Below are 26,070 nucleotides of genomic sequence, written 5' to 3' on the forward strand. Positions count from 1 at the left end.
TGGAGACTTTTTTTTTTTTGCTAAAATTAATTTGTTTTTGATCATGTAATAGTTTGCTATACTATGTTGCAAATAAACATTCATTTTAGATGACATTTAGTCTTTGTAATGTATATAATTATTGACGGAGGCAGAAAAGCCAGGTGTAGATTACTGCACAAAGTGAGAATTTTATTTTCCTTGGTCAGGATATGTACAGTCAGTCCAAGGCTGCAAATTAATACTGAACAAACAATAACTCAAATTATGAATTATGAAAGAGCGGCAGTCACAATGAACATTTGACAGATAAACAGAACCACAGTGCTTCAGTTTCAGCTTTACAGTTTGTCATATCTTTTATGTATTGTGATTGTCTCTCTCAATTCACCATATATTTTTTTATTAGTAAGGTTTTTCTTTTTTTTTAAATTACTACAAATTTCAGGTGACCCCATTTGAATTCCAGGTGACCCCATGTGGGGTCCCAACCCCAAGGTTGAAAAACACTGAGGTAGAGGGATGAGGCAAAGACAATAAGAAAAGTTTGAGAATGGACAGTATAACACGTTTCTTCATTTAAAAATGTAAAGAAATACATACATATTCATACATATTTTATGACTGTGATACACTTATCCAATCCCATAAATATATACTATGTACTCTATATTTATGATTTATTATCCTTTTTTATCAGTATTTATTGGATATAGATATATGGCAATCCGTGTTGTATTTTTCATAGTATGACATTATGATCTTCAGCTGATAAAGTTTGACGTCATCTGCTTTAACCACAGTTCTGCAGCTCTCAACAAGCCTCCTGTATCTGTGTTTGTGTGTTCAGTGAGAATAGTTATCACATGGCAGCCAGTGCAGAAAGTGACCCAGAAAGATCAAATCACCCGTTGACAAAGCCAGGTTTCCCATCTGAGAAGATCTTTGTCAATAGTGCACAGCCTGGTGTACAATTACAGAAAGCCAAACACAAACATCAAATCAAATATGAAAACCAACATTCGCTTTGATCGTTCTGTGGTATTTAGTATTTTCCTGTGGAGCTCACCGGCATCCTCATTGATTTCTAACAGGTCAATATCACGAGCCATAGTTCACCCTGAAGTGGAAATAGATCTTTCTCGTAGACCCTTTTAGGAAAGAGCAAAGATCAAAAACACTGCCAGGAGGATAAACACAAGTTTGCCGACATGTGCTTCTACTCACATATTTCATCACCCTGTTCCAAACCTGCAGGAACGGGAAAAAGCTGCTCTGATGCCCATAAACACAAGAGGAGCTAAGTCTGCACTATAGCAACTCATAGGAGTGACAGAACAAAACCTGCACCTATATGATTATGGTTATATAATTAAATACATATACCAATCATCTATGTCCCTGTCATTCATTATACAGGCTAATTTGTGATGTTTAGGAGAAAGTTTCTTAACTATAGAGAAAAATAACCTGGTAATATGTGGCTTAAGCAAGAATAAAGCAAGAACATTTCATATATAAATGTACTGCGATTATAGAATCCACTGTAGGTTACACAGCCCAACCAAAGAAAAAGTCACACACATGTGATTAGAGCTGCACAATATATCATTTGAGCATCGACATTGCGATGTACGTGTACGCAATAGTCACATCACAAGTCCTGCAATGTAGGAGACAAATGAACTCAACGTGTGTGTTGTCATTTAATTTCAACGGTATGTGACACACAGTACATACAGCGATCCACCAATCACAATCGTTCTTAATCAGTTTGGAGTGAGTCGCTGGTAACAATATGGAAAAATGAGAAATGAACCAGAGAAAATCAGCGTAAATGAAGACTTGGTGCCAAAAAGAAAAGCAACATCAGCTATCTGGAATTATTTCAGCTACAAGAAGGATGATATTGAAACACATGTTCTGAGGAAACACATCTAACTAGTTAGACCACACAGCTATTTTATCCTCCTGAGTATTTTTTCATATCACAATATTTATTGCAGGGTTAAAAAAAAAAAAAAAATCACAATGTCAGTTTTTTCTAGTATCGTGCAGCCCTACATCCAATATTTTACTGTAACTGCCAGTGACTGATTACAAAATGCATTGTTTATGCCACAAAGTGCTTCTGCAAAGTCACAATAAATGAGTTCTATAATGATGGGAGATTAAGACCCCTGTGTCAAGTCCTCTCCAGCGCATTTCAAAGGTTCTCAATGTGGTCTGGATTCTGTGGTGGCCAGTCCACGGATGAAAGTGATGTCTCATGCTCCTGAACCACTCTTTCAAAATTTAAACCTGATGATCCCTGGTGTTGTCATTGTATCATCAATGAAAAAAAAAAAACATTAACCCGTAAAGACCCAGTGTTACTTTTGTGTCGGTTCCCAAATGAATTTTTCTCTGTATATAACCTTCCTTAATGAATTTATCACCATTTATTAAAATATAATCCTCTGTATTTTACATTTTTCACTGTGAATCATGCATTTTCATGCATTTAATTTAGATGTTCATGAAAACTCAGAGTAAATCCAAAGAAACAGAGAAAACTGATGAAAAAATTACTTTTTCAGTCAACCGTATCATTTACTGAACATAAACCCAGTGTGTCCATCCACTGTCACTGATCCAACTCCATGGGTTTTACTGGGGAATCAGTGTTGTAGAAGATGACGGTGTTTCCACGGTAACTACGGAGCCTCTGGACGCCAAATGGGTCAAATCTGAAAACCATGACAAGATGACAAACTGTATTTTATACAAACTAGCAGCATTGTACCCGTGGTGCTATTGTACGATAGCACCCTCCCGTGTTGCAACAGTGGCATTACACCCGTACGCCCTCCTGTGCTGCAACATCGGGACATTGATCAGACACATGCATTGGACACACATGCGCCAGACACAGAAACGTCCATTATAGTAGGATTATTTACATGGATTTATAGGATTATTGGATCAACAGGGATTAAACAGTTTATATCAGTAAATGATTTTGGTCGTCAGTGGATGTTTGAGTCTTTATGGGTTAATATTCTGAACATTCATTCTAACATACAGTATATTTAGGTTCATCTGACCTGCTGAACCTAGACCTGATCAACTGAACCAACCCCGCATCATAACACTGCCCCCACAGGCTTGTATTGTAGGCACTAGGTATGATGGGTAATCACTTCCATCCATCCCTCTGGAATGGGGTCAATCTGGACTCATCAGACCACATGACCTTTATCCATTGAAATACAGTCCAATCTTTATGCGCTCTATCAAACTGATGTAAATGTTTAATACCTGTTGATCCATTAATCCTATCAGTATATGTACATAATTGGTGTCAAATACAGTTTTTCATCTTTTCATGGTCATCAGATATGACCCATTTGGATGTTCAGAGGCTCCATAGTGAACGTGGAAACATCATCATCTACAACATTGATTCACCAGTAAAACCCATAGAGCTGGATCAGTGACAGTGGATGGAGACACTTGGTTTATGTTTAGTTGTTAATATCTTGAGTTTTGTCTGTTTTTGATATAAGAACCATCAAATATAGTCTCAGCATGATGATTAAAGTACATGATCAGTGAATTAAATACAGGAAAATACCTGATTTTCACTGAAAAAATGCACAATACAAAGGATAATAAAGGATAATATTATAAAATGGTGATAAATCACTTAGGAAAAGTTAAATAGAGAGAAATACTAGCCTAATTTGGGAACTGCAACAAAAGGAGCACTGGGGCTATGTGGGTTAAACTACTGCATCAGTTTGGGTGAAATAAGTTAAAACATTAAGCACTGCAGTAATTATCCAGGTAGGTATCTCACCTAGTAAGACTTTCTTTTTGGCCAGGTACAAAGCAAGGCAAATGTATTTGAATAGCACCATTCATACACAAGGCAATTCAAAGTGCTTTACAAAGGCATATAAATTAGATTAACCCTTCCATGCATACTGGTCACTACAGTGGACAGCTATTCTACAGCTGTTCTCTTGTATATTCATGGATTTTGTTGTTCTTTTCGTTTTTTTTTTTTTTTTTTTTTTTTTTTTTTAACGCATATCTTTATTTAAGTTTTAAGACACTACATATCTTTTCTGACATGAATTGGTAACATTTTGTAGATCTCTCCTGAGCATAAACCACCAGAATCACAAGCCCTCCCCATAGTTTTCACACAATTTATCAGTAAATACATGTTTCTGTGCGTCAAAAATTAAACATGTGGTGTCCAGAAGAGTGGACATTTTTGCAACTTCATGAAAAATAGGTTCATAAGATCTTTTTATTTTAATGTATTTTTCACATTTTTTAAATTATTTTTATTATTATTTTTTTATTTATTTATTTTTCAGAAGAAAATTTTCAATCGCAATGGTTTTTTTCATGCCTATAAAGGAATAAAAACACTCAGGAAAAAGTTTTGATTAAGGTTCTCATAATTCGTGCATGAAAGGGTTAAATCATAAAATAAACAATAATAATAAAAAATAATTAAATCAGAATAAAACATTAATTAAAAGTAAAGTGCAGAAAGGTTAAAAATGAAGAAAGAAATTAAGACAAGAATAAGAAACATTTAAAACAAAAGCTAAAAACAGTCTTGATTAAAATTAGTCAAACTAGTTAAAACTGTGAGTTGCAGTGCAGGTATTAGGTACAATTCAGACAAACAACAAAGGTCCCTGAAACAGTTACATTCAGGAACATTTTAAGTATTAACCAGAAAGACTGGCAGGTTTAATATAATTCCAAAAGAGAACAGACTGTATGAGGTACATGAAACTGAAAATGTGGTTCTACTTTCCGGCTTATGGAGACAAAAAAATATCCATTTATGCTGATTTATTTAAGACACATAAACAAAAGAAACTTGAAATGTGTTGCAGGAAGGGAAGTTTTGTTTTGGTAAATTTTATTTTCCAAGCCTGGGGGAGAAAACAGCATTTTAGTTAAGGCAGAAAAGAACTGTAGTTTTGTTTTGTGGTGTTTTGTAAATCTACAAAATCAGACAGTCAATCCATTAATCCAGGCTCAAAATTGACCAAAAAAAAAAGTCCTGGTACAATGCAGTATTATACTACAGTTTTTAATTATTATTTTACATTTGTTAATATGTAGATGGTCCAGAGATTGCGTGGCATACTGTGTGTTTAAATGCTGATCATTAAAACCGTCACGGAAGGAATTTAAGCGATGCTGCAAAAACCCCAAAACACACACTGACACACAAACACACACGTTCTGCCTGTTATTGTTCGTAACAGCTGCCTGTGATGTTCATCTACTGCACAGTTCAGCGGTACAGACATCTACAAGCACTGCAAATCCACAGAGAGATGCAAATGGCCAATTGATATTCATTGCACTCAAGCAGTCTTGAACAGAGCAAGGGCATGTCTGATCACAATAAAACAGTGCTGTGTGCGACTAATCTGAGGAGTGATGCTGAGGCCAAGGTCACTGAAGCATTTGCTATTCGGATGGCCTCGTCTAAAATGCAGAAAACATGACACAGCGTTCCCCAGTCTTATTTTTTTGTGCCTATTATTAATAATTTAAATTAATCTTCGGTCCACAGGTAGCCTCATTTCTAATCTGGCATTCTGCGGTGGAGATGTGAAAATATTGAGCAGATATGAATAATGCAGCACACCCAGTCATTACAGAACATGGTACATCAACACACTGCTGCCTTTCACCAGCCTGTACCTTATATGTCTGAGGAGTCGTCTCTTTCAGTGTCCATTAGTTTGAAGCTCACAGATGCGTTACTGAGTGAAAGTAAACGACTGCTGCAGCAGTAGTGACACGGCTGCATCCAGATGTGACAGGTGTTTACAGGTGTTTTCTACTGCACGGTTCCCAATCTGTTTTGGCTCGTGACCTCGTTTTAACATCGTAAATTTCTGGTGACCCCAGACATTCAAAACGGAGACTTTTTTTTTCTTTTTTTTAAAGCTAAAATTAATTTGTTTTTGATTATGTAATAGTTTGCTATACTATGTTGCAAATAAATGTTAATTGTAAATGACATTTAGTCTATATAATGTATATTATTATGGACGGAGGCAGAAAAGCCAGGTGTAGATTACTGCACAAAGCCAGAATTTTATTTTCTTTGGTCAGGTACAGGGGTTGGACAAAATAATGGAAACACCTTCACCTCAAGATGATAATGCCCCAATCCATACAGCTAGAATTGTTGAAGAATGGCATGAGGAACATTCTAATGAAGTTGAGCATCTCGTATGGCCGGCACAGTCCCCAGACCTCAACATTATTGAGCATTTATGGTCAGTTTTAGAGATTCAAGTAAGATGTCAATTTCCACCGCTAAAAGAGTTGGAGGGTATTCTAACTGAAGAATGACTTAAAATTCCTTTGGAAACAATTCACAAGTTGTATGAATCAATACCTCAGAGAATTGAGGCTGTAATTGCCGCAAAAGGCGGACCTACACCATATTAAATTATATTTTGTTGATTTTTTAAGGTGTTTCCATTATTTTGTCCAACCCCTGTATATACAGTCAGTCCAGCTTGTATTTACAAGGCTGACAATTAATACTGAAAAAACAATAACTCAAACTATGAATTATGAAAGAGCTGCAGCATCTGAAACCGACCACAATGAACATTTGAAAGATAAACAGAACCACAGTGCTTCAGCTTCACAGTTTGTCATGTCTTTTTTGTATTGTGATTGCCTCTGTCAACTCACCATATATTTTTTATTAGTAAGGGTTTTTTTTTATATCAATTACTAGAAATTTCAGGCGACCCCACGAGGGGTTCCGACCCCAAGGTTGAAAAACACTGACTTAACCCCTTAATGGGCAAGTTACTTTTTGGTAATTTCTGCACACATTACAAGTCAGTGAAAGCAACAATTACAGTGAGTCAACAATCTCAGGTCCAATGTGGTCTCCAGGGTCTGTAAGGTCCACCTCTGCATGAAGAGTGAGTGTACCTGCTTTGTTAGGTACCATGAAGAAATGGTACAAATGTAAGGAATGATGTTCAAAGGGATCATGTGGATGAAGAATAGAAAAATGACAAAAATCCAGGAACTCACTTGGTTGGAAAAATTGTAAAAAGCCTTTATTCCATGAGGGCCTGTAGATTAATTCTTTGGGGCTGGAATTAAAAACACACAGACGCGTTGGTGTGTTTTTAACTCCAGCTTTCAAACATTCAACATATTCAGGTTCAGCAGTTCAGCTGAACCTGAATATACTGAATGTTAGAATGAATGATTAAAATATTAACTACCCAATAGTTAATATTAACTAATATTAATTACCCAAATATCCACTGGTGACTAAAATCATTTACTGATCTAAACTGTTTATTGCCTGTTGATCCACAAATCCAATTAATCCATGTGAACAATTGGTGTAAAATGCAGTTTGTCATCTTTTCTTGGTCATCAGATATGACCCATTTGGATGTTCACAGGCTCTGTAGTTACCGTGGAAACACCGTCATCTTCTACAACATTGATTTACCAGTAAAACCCGTGGAGTTGGATCAGTGACAGTGGATGGACATATCTGTTTTATGTTCCCTTTTTGATATCTTTGCTGAAAAAGTCCCTTTTTCTTCAGTTTTCTCAGTTTCTGATACAATAACCCTTAACTTTAATCTGAGCTTTTATGAACATCTGCATGATCAGTAAATTAAATATAGGAAAACACATGATTTTCACTGAAAAAAACAAAACAAAATACAAAATACAGAGGACAATATCATAATAAATGGCGAAAAATCTTGTAAGAAAGGTTAAATTTGGAGAAAAATTAATTTGGGAACTGCCACAAAAGTCCATTTTGATTCATATTTCTCTATTCTATAAAATAATCTTTGAATTCACATTGAGCTTTGATGAACATCTACATGATTAATAAATATATTTAGGAAAATAGATTTTCATTGAAAAATGCAAAATCCTGTGGATAATGTGATTAAAAAATGGTGATCAATCACTTAGAAAAAGTGAAGCAAAAGAAAAATGTATTTGGAAGCTGCACCGGGTTTTTAAGAGTTAAACAATCTGTAAAAGCTCATATTCTTGACAGTTTACAGACACAATCTATTACACAGACAAAGCAGTCAAACCAATGATCACTCCAGCCCAAGAGCGTGTTCTGCAATAAAGCTGACACAAAGTAATATATCTGACAAATGAGAATAGGTGTCAAAAATAACAGCTGACTTCAAGCACCTGAGGGGAAGTATACAATAACCTTCTGTTCAGCTGTGATGAAGTAACCCACGCAGATGTCTTCCAGCTCATCAGGTGACAGTCCAACATCTGCTCCCACGCCCCCCATCAGTGCACACAGCAGATTATCAGACCCCGTGTCCTGACAAGACGGGGGGGGATAAATGTCTGTCATCTACAGGACGTGTCTCTGCATCCTGAGTAGCTTATGCACAATGCATTCCATGTAAAAGCAGCAAAGTGACACATTACAGCAGACCCTCAAACTTTGTATTTATCTTCTTCGTGCCACTCTGATCTGATGGATGCAGGATAAATAGAAGGATCTATTTGCAAAATGCATTATCTGAGTTTTTTCTCAGTAATGTGATGTAGAAGGATTTGACTCCAATTTCAAAGTATCAGACATGTCAAATATGAGACAAAGCCCAAGAGGAAAGGTCTGTGTTAAAAATGTAGAGGCTTGTACTTCAGTATTATATTAATATTAATTTCCGGGAAATAAACTGCAAACCGCTGGTGTCATTTTGCATCTGCACTTTAGATTTTTGCTTTTTTTTTTTTTTTTTTTTTTTAATTTGCCATAACATTTTTTTTATGTTTTTAATTCAACTTTGTCACTTTTACTTTTTGGTATTTCTAATATGTTCATTGTGTGTTTCAAATGTTTTGTGTTTTGTCTCGGCTATATTGTAAATGAGGTTGCTTCCTCAATATATATCCAAGTTTAAATAAAGGATATGGTGATGATGACATTTTTTTTTTCCGAATAAAACCATGAATATAAATTCTGTACCTCAAGGCAAACTTGTTCTCTTTGGAACATTAGGAGAGATTTGCATACTTTTTTTTTTTTTTTTTTTTCTTTTTTCCCATTGTTACATCTTCTGTTACACTTATTTGGTTGAAAGGAAACACAGAAACCATCCCACCAACATGTTAAATGTGCAAGAATTAACGCCGATAGCCTCTCTGGATCAAGAATAAACCACTGAAGAGACAATTATCCTACAAAATATTAATTCATTTCTTATTTGAATAAAATAATGTAAAAAAAAAAAATGCATTATTATTTTAGAAAAGTTACAGATAATTTACATATTGGGTAAAACGTAAATAGGCTGTATATGTGTTGTCAATACAATGATATGACATCATTAGGAGAAGTCATGAAATACTGAAAGGTTTTAGAAAATATATATACTGTTGACATCTGTTGGATTACAGTGAAGTTAAAAGAAGTGAACTATTAGCATAATGTGCAGTTGTGACCAAACGTTTTAACACTGAAAGCATTGCTGCTACATTTTTTTTTCTCATTTCTGAGGTAGATTGGAGAACAATTCTAAGCATTTTATAACTTTAAACAAGACTTTTTATTCAGAAATAAATCCCACTTGTGCAGTCAGTTTGTCTGTACAGTGTATATTAATGGTAAATGACAGACTGACACAAGTTACTGTCCACCTACTTTGCCGTATAATTAAATAATCAAATCACTTCAAAACAAATTGTCAAATCTCTACATATTTTGGACAAACAGTTAAACACAAACAAGAGAAAAATTTAGAAACTTTGGATGTTGTGCAGGGTTGGAAGTTAAAAACATTACAAAAAATCTCCCTATTTAATAAAAAATGTTACAGGACTGGGTATTAATTAAAACAGCATGTTAACCAAAGTAGAATGTACACAGAATTATAGCTTTAAAAGTTGTTTTCACTGATTTTCCCTTTCAAATGTGTTTTGAATGAAGATGTTTGCCTGAAATGATAGAAGCAGACCGTTCCAAAGATGGTCATCTATATTTCAGTGAATATTGATTGAAGAAAATCCAGCAACAAACATGATAAAAATTCATGACTAAGGAAACTTTTAAGAAATTCTGAACAACGCCACGAATACTTTGACTTTGGTGAACATACAGTACAGATGAAGACATAGGCCTTTGAAACAGTGATATATTTCAAAACTGATAAGAAAAGATGACATGATGGTCATGTTTTTAGCTTTGTCTGTGAATTGTGACCTGTTTAACTTGAAGAAATACACGTTGGTTAAGATAGAGGCTAAGAAATGATGACATAAATTGAGGGTTAACGGTGTGGAAAATTATAACAAAGTTAGTCGTAGATCTTTGAGTAATCAATCTGTACCCTGTGAGCTGTCTTCAGATATAAAGAACTCATATAACAATGTCCAATATGTCTTAAAAAAAGGTTTTGCCACACAAACATCCTCAATACAGCAGCCTAACACTAACAGGGTGGAACTCCAAGAGTGTGACCAGCAAGATAACATTTATAAAAAGGCAGGAGCGCCAGTTGAAGCTTGAAGGCAGTTTGCACAGCTGAATTCCTGTGGAAAATACATTTGTATGGTGAGAAAGTACAGACTAACAGGGTAGAAAAGAGTTCAAGGACACAGTAAACAAAGGCAATGGTAAAGAAAAATATAGTTTTACCTGATTTGCATATCCGACTAGAGGTTGTTTATCCTAATGTATGATTAACCCATAAAGACCCAGTGCTACTTATGTGTCAATTCCCAAATACATTTTTCTCGCTATTTAACCTTTCTTAAGTGATTTATCACCATTTCTTCATAATATTATCCTCTCCATTTGGCATTTTTTTGGTGAAAATCTGATATTTTGCTATATTTACTTTTTTAATCATGTACTTTAATCATCATGCTGAGATTACGTTTGAGGGTTATCATATCAAGAACAGAGAAAATTTGAGAAAAAGTGACTTTTCAGTAAAATATGTCATTAACTGAACATAATCCAGGTGTGTACATCCACTGTCATCGATCCAACTGCATGGGTTTTACTGGTGATGTTGTATGTTGTAAAAGATGATAGTGTTTCCATGGTAACTACAGAGCCTCTCAACATCCAAATGGGTCAAATCTGATGACCATGAAAAGATGACAAACTGTGTTTTATACCAATTATTTACACGTATTGATAGGATTAGTGGCTCTAAAGTTATTAAACATTTTAGATCAGTAGATGCTTTTGGTCGCTGGTGGATGTTTGGGTCTTTATGAGTTAAGCTGTAGAAATTTTTTAGGTTTTTGTCATGTCACGGTTTTACACTGGACATCACTAACAAACAAACAAAAAAGAAATCTGTTACTGGAAGTATGACATCTGGACTTGGCTAAATCATTCATGCTGATTCCAGATTGTACAAACATGGAGTTAAAATTATGTCAGAATGTATTTCAATTTAAACAGAGGTACAGAGAGGTGACCAAAACGTTTAAATATTGTGGGTTTTCTCCAGTTTATTTTTTGTTATTTTTTTTATACTTGCAGCTAAGAGTAATGTCAGGAGGATGAAATATTGCAAGAATATGATTTCGGGAAAAGGGGTGGGATTAAAAAAGTGTTTACTTCTTCCCACTCCTTTTCATATGCATAAATAGCACTAGAATTTTATTATTTCTTTTGTATAATAAAATATTTTTTTGTTGTTGTTTTAGTTGTCTTATGTTAACCCTTTCATGCACGAATTATGAGAACCTTAATCAAAATTTTTTCCTGAGTGTTTTTATTCTTCTTCAGGCATGAAAAAAAACAATGCAATTGAAAATTTTCTTCTGAAAAATAAATAAAATAAAATAAAAATAAAATAAAAATAATTTAAAAAATTTAAAAAATACATTAAAAAAATAATAATGAAAAAAAAAAAAACCAAAATCTTATGGACCTATTTTTCATGAAGTTGCAAAAATGTCCACTCAGCTGGACACCACACGTTTAATTTTTGACGCACAGAAACATGTATTTACTGATAAATTGTGTGAAAACTATGGGGAGGGCTTTGTGATTCTAGGGGTTTATGCTCAGAAGAGATCTACAAAATGTTACCAATTCATGTCAGAAAAGATATGTAGTGTCTTAAAAGTTTAATAAAGATATGCGTGAAAAAACAAACAAACAAAAAAAAAAAAACAGCGAAAACAACAAAATCCATGAATGTAGAAGAGAAAAGCTATAGAATAGCTGTCCACTGTAGTGACCATTATGCATGAAAGGGTTAATAATTTGCTTCGGTCATTTGCTTTTGTTGGTCCTTTTATAATGTTTTTATGTCTGAAATAAAAAATTCTAATATTTCAAAGGTCAAATAAATAAATAAAATAAAGGAAACCTGATGTGACTGAAAAATTCTAATTCCAGATTTGAAGTATGGATACCTGATTTATGTGAAATTAGGGGAAATTTTCTCCCAGTAGCAAAATCATTGCGGACCAGTACTATCTAATGCATCAATAAAAAGTTGTGTGAAAACCAAAACCGTATTTTAATGTGTTTGAATGTCTCTAAATATACCCTCTAAGTCTCATTTTAGAACACAGATATGGACAGAAACCTCAGCGTAAAGCAGAAATAAAATTCATCTCACAGTTTAAGATGTTCATCACCAGAATCAAAACCTGGTTAAAGACAAAGCACAACTGCTCTCATCTGTAAATATTGTGTATATTGTGTATATTGTATGGGAGAGTGGGCAAGTGAATGAATGCCTCATATATAAATACAACACTACATTATCAGATTGTACGGTATAACCATTTTAAATGATGTATGTTTTATATATATTATATTTTTATGCATGGTATGTTTGTCTTAAATAATGTGTATTTTATACTTGTACTGCAATGTTGTGGAAGAGCCCAACCGGGGACTGGAGTTGAGAATTAGCACTAGCTATTAACTCTATATGCATCACATCAGCTGCAAACTTGTAACTATGTTTGACTGCATTGTCCCTGTCAAATAAATGAATGAATAAATAAATCGGCTAAAATTTGCTTAGAGGTCTTATTTATATCTTTGTGCATAAGAAATCAATATAAGTGAATCCCCAGAGGAACTTTGTGTTGGTAAATGCAATTTATGCAAATTTACAGGATTTCAGTTCTGTTGCAACATGTTGATGGTCATATGAACTATGTTTTCAGCTCAAAAATGTCCAATTTCATCACAATTAATGCTATATTTTCATGTCACAAATGGCCAAGTTATATTTTAGCTGAATTTACCTGAAAAACAAATATTCTATTCTTTTAGATTCCTCAATTTTTCTTACAAGATTATATCCTACATATCACATGTTTTATTTTTACAGGTTGCAATATGGAGTATGGTGCTGATCCATCCTGCTTATGTTACGCAAATACATACATTAAGAATGTCACACATCACTTTTTAAATCAGTTTTCTAATAATAACATTTTTATAAAGAAATAACAATTCTATATTGTTATTTACTCTTTAGTATAATGATAAACTATACAATAAATAATTATGATACTAGTTTTTGCACTGGGATCATTTCTGGAAACAGTGACATGGCTGCCGAGCATCAGTATGATGGGATCCGGAACAACCATGTCACATCCGTCCACTGCCACATTTTGTGTTTTTGTGTCAGCTGTTATTGTTTTAGATCCACAATACTAACATTTATGAATAAGAGGATAATTAGCAATAGTAAGTCTATAAGTTTATTACTAATAAAGTACTGGTACTGACCAGAGCATCATGGGTAATGTCACGTCCGTCCACCAGCAGAAGTTTTCACATACACGTGCTATTCAAAATCCAATATTTCTGAAAATATAGCTTCCATTGTCAAATAATATCAGTAGTCTGTGCACAAATGTATTAGCATTATTTCAACACAGTTTTATGCATTCCTTACAACTTTTTTTTGATAAAAACGGCCACTCATTTGACCCCCCAAGTAAATTTTGGCTGAAATAAGTAAATCAATCAATCAATCAATCAATCAATCACAGGTGTCAAACATGCAGCCCGGGGGCCAAATCCGGCCCTCCAAAGGGTCCAGTCCAGCCCTTTGGATGAATTTGTGAAATGCAAAAATTACACCAAGATATGAACAATCCTTTTATTTCAGGTTCCACATTCAGACCAATTCAATCTCATGTGGACAAGACCAGTAAAATACTAACATCATAATCACTCATAATAACATATAAATAATGACAACTCCAAATGTTTCTCTTTGTAAATGTAAATATTTTCATGTATTTACACTAAAACAAAGAATAATTTTGCAAAAAAAAAAAGTGAATAGCCTGAAATGTCTTAAGAGAAGCAAGTACAGTTTTAACAATATTCTGCCTATTACTCAATGTTTTGTGTGTTTGGAGATCCACTGTGATCTGTACATTATAATGTACACTACCAGTCAAAAGTCTGGACTCACCTGGTTTTTCTTTATTTTCATGACATTGTAGATTCTCACTGAACACATCAAAAATGTGAATGAATACCTATGGGATTATGTAGTTAAAAAAAGTGTGACATAACTCAAAACATGTTTTATATTTTAGATTCTTCAAAATAGCCATATTTTGCTTTGATTACTGCTTTGTACATTCTTGGCATTCTCTCGATGAACTTCATGAGGTAGTCACCTGAAATGTTTTCCAAAAGTCTTGAAGGAGTTCCCAGTGATGCTGAGCACTAGTTGGCCATCTGCGGTCCATCTCATGCCATTTAAATGAGAAGGTGAGTCCAAACTTTTGACTGGTAGTGTACATGTGTAAATGATCAACTGAAGCATAGTATTGTTAAAATTACACTTATTTTTTTCAGTTTGTTCATGTTATTCACATCTTTTGAACAGATAGTTTGTAGATGTAAACCTTTTCATAATGTAAATTAACTTTTTTTTTTTTGCTGTAAAACATGGAGAAAAGTTTGGAGTTGACATTATTTATATATTATTATGTTTTTATTTCACTGGTTCGGCCCACCAAGGTTATAATCGTTAACGAACGAAAACAAACAAAATGAAAACGAACGAAATGACGAAAACTAAAATTGAAAAAACATTTTCGTTAACTGAAATAAATAAAAACTCTAATTAAAAGAAAAAAAACTGTAACTAACTGAAACTGTATTGTTAGCTTACAAAACTAACTGAAACGTATAAAAATTATGGATAAAATTCCCTTCGTTTTCGTCTTTGTCAATGTCGAATTGATATCAAATTTATTTATTTATTTATTTATTTATTTATTTATTTATTTATTTATCCAGCAATTTGAACTAGTGGCACCATATGACACTTCACAGTCTGTCATGTCTGGTCACTGGTGGTTTCCAGTTGTCTTCTGGTCCCCACTCTACCTGGAACACACAGACTAAAGCTGGGACAAAGCAGCACAATCCTGTCTGGGGTTTACTTTAGTGATGCGTGGGGTGTTTTTTTTTTTTTTTGCTCACTGTGTATGTGTGAGTGACAGAGACAGAGTGGAGCTAAATGACAGAGTCAGACAGGACTAGCATCCAGGTAAAAACTGGAGAGTTTATCATCATGAAAAGGCCTTCCAAGGCCTGAACTGCACAGTTTAGAAGAGGAGAGAAGAGGAGGATGAAAACTAATCCAATTACAGAGGTATGGAACCTGTTAGAATGTTAAAAAACATTTGATGTTACTAGCAACAGCTAGCTGAACTGAAATGAAGCAAAGTTAGCTATTAATGGAACTGGAGATGATTAAGATTTGAGATATCTGCTAAGGTGTGGTTTACTGATGAGGAACTGTGTTAGATATGTTTATATATGTTTCTATGCAGTTTAACGGCTGGTTAGCTGGTTTATATATGTTTCTATGTGGTTTAACTGCTGGTTAACTGGTTTATATATGTTTCTATGTGGTTTAACTGCTGGTTAGCTGGTTTATATATGTTTCTATCTGGTTTAACGGCTGGTTAGCTGGTTTATATATGTTTCTATGCGGTTTAACGGCTGGTTAGCTGGTTTATATATGTTTCTATGTGGTTTAACTGCTGGTTAACTGGTTTATATATGTTTCTATGTGGTTTAACTGCTGGTTAGCTGGTTTATATATGTTTCTATGCGGTTTAACGGCTGGTTAGCTGGTTTATATATGTTTCTATCTGGTTTAACGGCTGGTTAGCTGGTTTATATATGTTTCTATGTGGTTTAACTGCTGGTTAGCTGGTTTATATATGTTTCTATCTGGTTTAACTGCTGGTTAGCTGGTTTATATATGTTTCTATGCGGTTTAACTGCTGGTTAGCTGGTTTATATATGTTTCTATCTGGTATAACTGCTGGTTAGCTGGTTTATATATGTTTATATCTGGTTTAACGGCTGGTTAGCTGGTTTATATATGTCTGTATCTGGTTTAACTGCTGGTTAACTGGTTTATATATGTTTCTATGTGGTTTAACTGCTGGTTAGCTGGTTTATATATGTTTCTATCTGGTATAACTGCTGGTTAGCTGGTTTATATATGTTTCTATGTGGTTTAACTGCTGGTTAGCTGGTTTATATATGTTTCTATCTGCTTTAACTGCTGGTTAGCTGGTTTAAATATGTTTCTATGCGGTTTAACTGCTGGTTAACTGGTTTATATATGTTTCTATTTGCTTTAACTGCTGGTTAACTGGTTTATATATGTTTCTATTTGCTTTAACTGCTGGTTAACCGGTTTATATATGTTTCTATGTGGTTTAACTGCTGGTTAACTGGTTTATATATGTTTCTATCTGGTTTAACTGCTGGTTAGCTGGTTTATATATGTGTCTATGCGGTTTAACTGCTGGTTAACTGGTTTATATATGTTTCTATCTGGTTTAACTGCTGGTTAGCTGGTTTATATATGTTTCTATTTGCTTTAACTGCTGGTTAACCGTTTTATATATGTTTCTATGTGGCTTAACTGCTGGTTAACTGGTTTATATATGTTTCTATCTGGTTTAACTGCTGGTTAGCTGGTTTATATATATGTCTATGCGGTTTAACTGCTGGTTAACTGGTTTATATATGTTTCTATCTGGTTAAACTGCTGGCTGCTTTGTGCATCTCCTCTCACGCTTTGCACATCTTCACACTGTTTTCACGTAAGTTACATTGTGTATGGATCGCACCCCCACCCCCCAACCTGCTATAGGGAATTTATACATCATAATGTACATGTGTTTGTGTCTCTGCTCAGTCAATGAGCCGCCCTAACCCGACCCCCAACTAAAGTGTCCAGGGCAACCCACTGATCCGTGCCTCACTAATTTCTTTGAATAGGATGGTGAGGAAGATAAAATACATGAAATTACTAAAACTGATACTAAAACTAAAGTAAAGTAAAGTAAAGTAAACTAAACTAAACTAAAACTAAGCATTCATAAAAAAACGATAACTAATAAAAACTAGCAAACATGCTCTAAAAACTAATTAAAACTAACTGAATTAGAGAAAAAAAAAGTCAAAACTAAATAAAACTAAACTATAATTAAAAATCCAAAACTATTATAACCTTGCGGCCCACTTCAGATCAAATTGAGCTGAATCTGAACCCTGAAACAAAATGAGTTTGACACCCCTGAAATAAATAAATAAATAAATAAATAAATAAATAAATAAATAAGAAGCGGCCCCTTTTTATTAGCAGCCCCTGTGGTGCAGATGCTGTACTTCCTCCGTCTATCCGCTAGGGGGCGGCAGACGCCTCTGTTTAAGGCGCCGCTTCTGTGGAAACGCACCACCGGAGAGCGTCACCACTTCCTGAAGCTCACGTTGTTGCTGACATCAGAGGCGAAGCTCCAGGGAAAAACTCGCAGCTCCTCACTCTAGTGTGAGAAGGCGAGAAAAGCGCAGGGTGAAAAAAAACTTTGCTCTCAAACACATCAGCCATTGCATTTCTGTTTCAAAAAAAAAAAACAAAAAAAAAAAAAAAGAAAAGAAAAGAGAGAAAGAAAGAAAGCCAGGAGAAGACGAACCTTAAATCTGGATTATGCACCTGGGAGAAGAGCAGAGCCGTGCGCCTGATCCGAGACTGTATTTTTAATTTGTGCGCTACAGTTCCGAGCCGAGTTTCCGGATATCAGCCTACTGTTTTGGGAAGATTTGCTCTGCATCTGTTGGGATCCTCTCCTTTATTTGGGATAAGTTGCACCCTAATTCATTCATCTTCATAAACCCTGCAGCCTCAACTAGAACATGGACACACATAGATAACAAGGTAAGAACACACTACACATTGTTTTACATTATATCCTGTTTATAATCAGTATGATGTTGCATCTGCAGTTACTTGCAGCTGAACTGTTCATTGTGCAGACAGTATGTGTTGTTTATTGCTCAGACCTTCATCACACATATGGGAGCTTTTACTTGTTGTTGCATCCTGAAATGAAAGTCAGTGCAATTGTTTATTAGTGACTTTATGTGGTCAAGCACAACTTCTCCTCCCAAAACAACACCCTATGAAGCAAGTTTAATAAGAATCCATGCTCTTGTAGAAGCAAAAACTTGTTTGTTGGGATGTGTGATTGATTTGTGGAAAGTTATTGTCATGATTGAAGGTGCATGTGAGTCTTCCAGACCTCTGTGTTGACTCCATCTCTTGACCTGAAAAGTCCTCATCATGTTTTTGTTTTTTTTTCCCCCCTCCTCTTTCTGACTGCCCTCCTGGTTTACTCTGGACCCTCCCCATCTCTGCCATTTTAGTATCAAACGGTTGGGGGATGTTTTTGGAGATGGCAGAGCTCTGAGTCAAATCTAACAATTAGGTTTAATGAGTCTGTCGTGTTCATCACATCAAATCAATATGAACTGCACTTTACAGGAGTCTGAGCAACAACCCTGATGGATGAGTTTATCAGCATGTTGGCAGACCCCGGGGGCTTAGAAATAGCCTTAAAGTGAGAGTCAAGCTGTCAAATGGAAACCGCCCACTGATACAGTTGGTGTTCCTCAAGCAAAACAACCCTCTTAGCTGATAAAGGCATTGGATTCTCACAGTAAACTCCAGAAACCAGTGTCAGGTTAATTGCATTGCATTATTTTAGATAAATATAAATTTCTTAATTTTAATAATTTTGTGAATTTTACAAATGCTTGCCTGATATATAAAGTCTTGCATGGACTTGCCCCTTCTCCCTTGACAGATTTTTATCAAATCCTGCTCTGTCAGTGGGATGGTCACCAGGGCCACAGCTCCAGGAGACTGTGAGGTGCCACGCAGGCGCACTACTTTTGGACAAACTGCACTTTCAGTCACTGGAACTAAATATTGGAACAGTTTACCGCTCAACATAAGAGACTCACAATCATATGCCTCCTTCAAATCACAACTTAAACATTGGATGAAGGAAAACCAAGCCTGTGACCATCAGTAGATCATCCTCACTGTGTTGTTCTGTGTGTTTTTAGGATGTTTTGCATTTCTGTCTACTGTCTTTTTATGATGTCTTTTACAGTATTTTGCCTTTTTGTCAACTGTCTTTCTTGTCACCTGCCTAGGGACTACAGATGGAAATTAGCACCGCTGCTACAGTCTGGCATATTTACAGCTGCAATTGTTGTTGATGTTCATTAATATTCACTGTCCCTATTAAATAACTAAAATAAATAAATACATTGTAAATTGATGGAACTGATGAGGAAACAGGGATGTGCCTCTTAGATAAACTTATTTGAAGACTTCTAAAGGAGTGTGGGGACCAGTCTGATCGTTTGTTGCTGATGTTGCTGATCTTCTCCCAGACTGTCTTTGTAATTACTCATGTAAGTCCGTTACATCCTCCTGTTTGCTCTCAGTACGACTTCTTTTCCCACCAAATATGCCTTTATTAAGAGTGTGAAGTCATGTTGTCATATGCTGACTTCACAGTTAAGCCTGACTGTGGTACTGTTGCCAGACGCCCACTGGCCAGAGAGCTGGGGGTCAAAGGTTACTGTGACTCAGAGGCAAACTGCTTATCTTACCTCAAAGGTTGGAGACGTTGCCTGGTTACACTAGAAAACATAACAAGCATGTCACCAAGTGTGACAAGAACTCATATCGCAATTGATGAACTGATCAGGGACAAGGTGGACTTGCTTTAAAGTATTTGTGGCTCGTAGAAGCTCAGTGAATGCTTTATTATTCCAGGAATAGTGGTAGGAGTGTCTTCCATTTAGGCTACTGTAGATTAAGACTTGTATTGATATGAACACCTTCAAACATGCCATATAAATCATAGTTTTTTTCTTTACCAAATGTCTGTTTTAACATAAATAACAATACATTACACATTGAAGTATATCTTTCATTTAATCATTATATTATATTTCTTTTAATCATTTGCATTTTTGTACATACCAGAGAAAACACTGTACAAACCCATTCACCACAGTGTAGTTCAATTTAATTTACCTGTTTCATGTGGACGTGCTTCAAAGTATTTATGGGTCGTAGAAGCTGAGTAAATGCTTTATTATTCCAGAAATAGTGGCAGGAGTGTCTTCGATTTACTACTACTACTGCTACTGTAGATTAAGACCTGTATTGATATGAATACCTTAAACATGGCTTATAAATCATAGTTTTTGTCTTTACCAAATGTCCATTTTCAAATAAATAAAAATACATTACACACTGAAGTATATATTTCTTTTAATCATTTGCATTTTTGTACATACCAGAGAAAACACTGTACAAACCCATTCACCACAGTGTAGTTCAATTTAATTTTCCTGTTTCATGTGGATGTGCTTTAAAGTATTTATGGGTCATAGAAGCTTAGTCAATGCTTTATTATTCCTGGAATAGTGGTAGGAGTGTCTTCCATTTAGGCTACTGTAGATTAAGACCTGTATTGATATGAACACCTTCAAACGTGGCTTATAAATCATAGTTTTTGTCTTTACCAAATGTCCATTTTCAAATAAATAAAAATACATTACACACTGAAGTATATATTTCTTTTAATCATTTGCATTTTTGTACATAACAGAGAAAACACTGTACAAACCCATTCACCACAATGTAGTTCAATTTAATTTACCTGTTTCACGTCTTCAGCGCCCTTTTATTTTTACCCTCAAAGCCGTTTTACAGAATAAGAAAGGATTTTAACACTTTAAAATCCATGCGTGCTGCATTCACTGACTCTGATGAGATCTACTTGTTAGATATTGAACTTTGATATCAAACAGGACATTAGTCTGTACTAACTGGTATGGTTCCATAAAAATACTGAAGTTCAGTATTGAGCTGTAAGTAGGAAAAACAATACCACCATAAATGAGTCTCGGTCGTAGAATGGAATGAGGAAAATATTATTAGCCTCATGAGAGGTTCAATCCTTGAGCCTAAATTCAATGCACTGTGATATGTGAAAACTACATATCGTTAGCCTCATAGCATAATTAACTAAGTCATATTTTTGAACAAATTGAAAACACTGCTGCTTCATTTTGCACCATTGTTTATGTCCTGAAAAAATATGACTTGGAGGTTTCAGTCCTGTAATCCAGTCAAACCCCTATCTGTCAAAGTCAGAAGAAGCCAAGTAATACCAGTCTTTTTTTTGTTGTGTTGGGTTCATCCTTGGCCCGTGCCCTACCCTTCTACTGTGTTTCATGAAACCTGCTGCTGTAGTTTTGGCTTAATCCCAGTCACAATTACACAGACGTAAGCTCCTACCTTGGCAGAGGGAGCCATACCAAGTTGAATTCACACACACACACACACACACACACACAACAAAGAACGATTGATGCAAAAATGCAGGTGTGTTGAGCTGGTTTCGACACACCCACAATGACATAAGGCTTAAACTTTTCCCAGTCATTCTTCTGTGTAACACTAAATTAAAGGGGTCATATTTTGCTAAACCCACTTTTATCAGTCTTTGGTTCATTTATTTGTGTTTTGGACCCTAATAGTTCATAAAGTTTGATTTGAACCCTCCAGGTGCAGCAAAACTATCTTTATATTAATTTTGGCAAAAATCAAGTGGATTTCTACAACCCGTTATAATTCCTGCTTAATTTGTTACGCTTTATAACTAGTTACGTCACGACATTTGCACATGTAAGGTCAAGACTTCCGACGGACATTTCTCCGAGTACGACATAATTGTTTATCAGTAGCAGCAGTTGTAGTAAAAACGGAAAATGTGTCCAAACTTCGAGGCAATTACCTAAAATGTTCAGTTGTCGGTTGTATTAACAAACACAAGTGGCTGAATGGGACAGAGCACACGGTCAACAACCTGGAGGGGTTGGGGTGTAAAGTGGCTCATTTGCATTTAAAGGGCCAGCGCTCAAAACCACCTTTCTGGTGTCATTACTCAGAAATAGGGTTGAAGATGGACCTGTAGAGTTGAATTAATGAAGAATTCAGACCCAAGCATAGCATTTACAGTTTATGTAGACCACAGGGAAATGTTTTAAATGCATAATTCTAATTTAAAAAAAAAAAAAAAAAAAAAAGCTAAATATCACTCCTTTAAAAGGGAGAGAGAGAGAGTTTGGCTTAAAAACCTCCTTTGTTTTTTTTATTACACCAAACATTAAAAGCAAACAATTAGGAAAACAGCAACAATGCATGAGAGGGTGTGGCCACATGTATGCTACCACTCACATATCTTTTGGACACGTGCAAAAAATGCAAATGTTTTGGAACCATGTTCAGACAATGGAGGTAATTTTAAATTCTAAAATTTCAGTGGAGCCCAGACTATCTACCTGGGTTTAACACCTGATGATGTCATTAAAAGAGAAGATGCTTACCTATTTAAAATATTAATTCTTGCCTGCAAAAAGGTTGTTTTTTTTTTTTTTTTACAAAGAACTGGTTAAAATGTGACCCTCTACGACTACAGCAATGACTGGACATTATAGAGGAAATATATACCATGGAAAAATTAAGATTTCATCTGAGGATTAATGTGGGAGGTTTTAATTGAAGATGGGAGAAATGGACCACATTCAAGGACACTACTGATGTGGAAAAGCAGATGCATACAGAACAGCACGTCCCCTTGTTGTTTTGTGCTCTGTTAATATCATTATTGTGCTGTAAAAGTGTTTTAAAAATGTTAAAATAAAAAGTAAAAAAAAAATAAATAAATAAAGAAGAGGAAATCTGTATTACAGTATTTTTTAGTGAATCTTAAACGTACAAACATGCCATTGTTTTTTCATAAAGGATATTCTGCAACAGCTAAAGGTGAAAACACAACTTTGACTGATTCTGAAATGAGGCCCACACCACAACAAGTGAAGGGGTCTGAATGCATTCCGGTCTGGGCCGCCTTTATTTATCTGTAAGAGTTCAGTAAGGTCCAGCCCCCTCCGTTCCAGAAACCGAGAGGAAGTTGTCCTGATTGAGCTTTGTCTGCACGGCTTGTCTGAGTGTAAGGACAAAGCCATCAGCGCCCGAGGCTGTAAGGACAGCCGGATCTACAACATACTGCCAGACTGGACGCTTACAATAACAATCCAGACAAATACTGTGTACAGTATGAGTTTAAAGAGTTCGCACTGATCAGGCAGCTTTGTTTGTTCGTCTCCATTGATACTTTCATGTTTGTTGCATGACTAAAAAAAAACCCTGTTGGAATAAATCATGAAATTGCTTTTAGAGTTTTCAGTGTCACACATACTCAGCTTCTTCAGTATAGAAAACAGAAGAACTGAGAATCTCTTCATGGATAAGGAGTTTGATGGCAAAGAAAAATACGTGTTCTTCCTTCTTCCTGAACCACAGCTGTTTGACATTGTGTCTCATGAAATGGGTTTAAGTCTATGAGCTGTCTCTGCATGGCTGCATTTGGGTGGAGAAACACAATGAATGAATGTGCTTGTAATAGCGTGTCAGTGCATAATGGAAAAGACAGCATAGTTTACAGATTGTGCATAGATTTCTCTCTGCGGAGGAACACGTTTCTGGTTCTGCAGGGAGTACATATGTAGACTGTGGAAGGTTGGAGCATCACTTGTACTCTTGGCTATTTTTAGTGAGTGTTGTGTGGTTGATGATAATGGCAGACAAATCTACTTATCTCTGAGTTAATAGAGCCATCGCTTTCACTGAGGAGGATCTTCTTACGTTGGAGTCTGATTGTAGATTGAGTTAACTCCAGCTCCACTGTTCATATTCTCCCATGGGCTTTGATTACACCAATGATCTGCTTCTAGTACTACTACATACTGCTTCAGATTTCATTGGTTAAATCCTGATGTGAGCAAAAAAAAAACCCCAGCTGAAACAGAAAATTAAATGGGAAAATTAATAGGAAAAAAAAGCAAAAACATAAGATTCCATCATAAATATTTGTAATTTCTAACACCAAAAACATGCATTTGCAATTCAGACCTGTCTGTTGGTTCATGAATGACATTTTTTTACATTTTTATATTGTAAATAATTAGTACTTGAGTAATGATACTATTTAAGATCGATTACTTTTGCAGTATGGTCTTGGTTTAGTCCCAAACAGACTTCACATCTGTTTAATAGTGTCACAAAGGTGTTGTTTCTTTAGAGGTAGGAATGTGTATGAACAAATATAACACCAATAGAAACCAGTCAGAGATGAGATGAGTCATGCAAGCAGGTATCTGATTGCAGCCCTATTTAAAAATAAAGCTAAGTTGTGCACCTTTACATAGAGAGATGAAGTTCTTTTAATAATCAGCATTCCAGGGTATCTCTATAAAAGCTGCAGAAGTCGAAATCACAGGAAAAAAACACAAGAGTTCCATAATAAACTCCTTTCATCTGCAGCTTTCTCCTCTCAGTCCAAGTCAGAAGACTAAATATAGATATACATGAACCTAACTGTTTCACATTGTTCTGAAAGTAACAGAGTAGAGCGTCAGAATTATGTCCAGGTCTAGTCTGATAGAATCTGAATCAACGATTGGTAATTAGGGCTGTCACTCATGCATTTAACCCTCCCACTTGGATCATTGATCTTAGCCTGTGATTGGACAGAAACCTGCGTCATGGTATAGATTTTCTCCAGCCTGAAAACACAGAGAGGTCTTGTATCTTTCACAACACTTAAATTACAATATGTTGAAAGATCGATGATTGATTTTTTTTTTGTCCTGTGACATTAAAAAAACAATTAAAGACCTGGAACCTTTTTTTTTTTGCTGACTTTCAAATGATTTTCTTCTGTACATCTAACCTTTCCTAAGTGATCACCATTTATTATCCTCTGTATTCTGCATTTTTCAGTGTAAATCAAGTATTTTCCTATATTTAATTTACTGATCATGTAGATGTTCATAAAAAGCTCAGAACAAATGCAAAAGTTACTAGATCGAAACTGAGAAAACAGCAGAAAAAGTGACTTTTTCAGCCAAATGTATCATTGATTGAACATTAAAACAAGTGTTTACAACTCCTGTGAATTGTTAAACATGGTTTTTATTGATGAGCCAATGTTGCAGAAAATAACAGTATTTCCATATTCACTATAGAGCCAAATGGGTCATATCTGATGCTGTTGAAAAGCAGAGGAACTGCATTTTATCTGCATTAGTGACATGTAATGACAGGATTAGTGGTTGAAAAGTTACTGAACATTTTAAATCAGTTGATGCTTTTGGTTGCTGGTGGCTCTCTAGGGTTAAAGCATTTGTGTATAGCTGAAGCAAGACAGAAACAAGGCTGTAAATAATGATTTCAGATCAAAAAGAAAGTGACTTAATTGAAAATAAAACACTGATTAAGCGCCAAATGAAACAAAGGATCCTTGTGTCCTGTTGTAGGAAGGACACATTTAGGCTTGTGTCCCATTGAAAAGCTTGGATCTCCTCTATGCAATAACTCCTGTGAGACAAAGAAAGGGGAGCCAAGGTTATGATAGATGAGCACTGAGGCCCCCACATGGTGTGACGTACCCCCGCCCACACACTCCTGCCGCCACCCAGAAGTCCTCGACGGCCTCCTCACATGCAGTCGGTGTGCAGGAGGACGTTCAGTATTGTCTGACTTCCCAGAATGGGTCAGCGTGGCCCCTCTGACTCATGTGAGGTGGCCACAGGGTTAT

General features: G+C 35.5%; 1 protein-coding gene across 1 annotated transcript in view; it reads left to right on the forward strand.

Annotated features, from left to right (window-relative positions):
• The first annotated feature begins 17,831 nt into the window (after positions 1-17,831).
• map3k22 (mitogen-activated protein kinase kinase kinase 22) overlaps positions 17,832-26,070 on the forward strand; it is a 45,633-nt gene continuing 37,394 nt past the window's right edge. Inside the window, exon 1 of the mRNA XM_030122877.1 lies at positions 17,832-18,254. The gene's annotated coding sequence lies outside the window, so the exon portion shown is untranslated. The remainder of the gene's footprint in view (positions 18,255-26,070) is intronic.

Source organism: Sphaeramia orbicularis, chromosome 20 (genome assembly GCF_902148855.1).
Source record: "Sphaeramia orbicularis chromosome 20, fSphaOr1.1, whole genome shotgun sequence".
In the NCBI taxonomy this organism is placed as follows: domain Eukaryota; kingdom Metazoa; phylum Chordata; class Actinopteri; order Kurtiformes; family Apogonidae; genus Sphaeramia; species Sphaeramia orbicularis.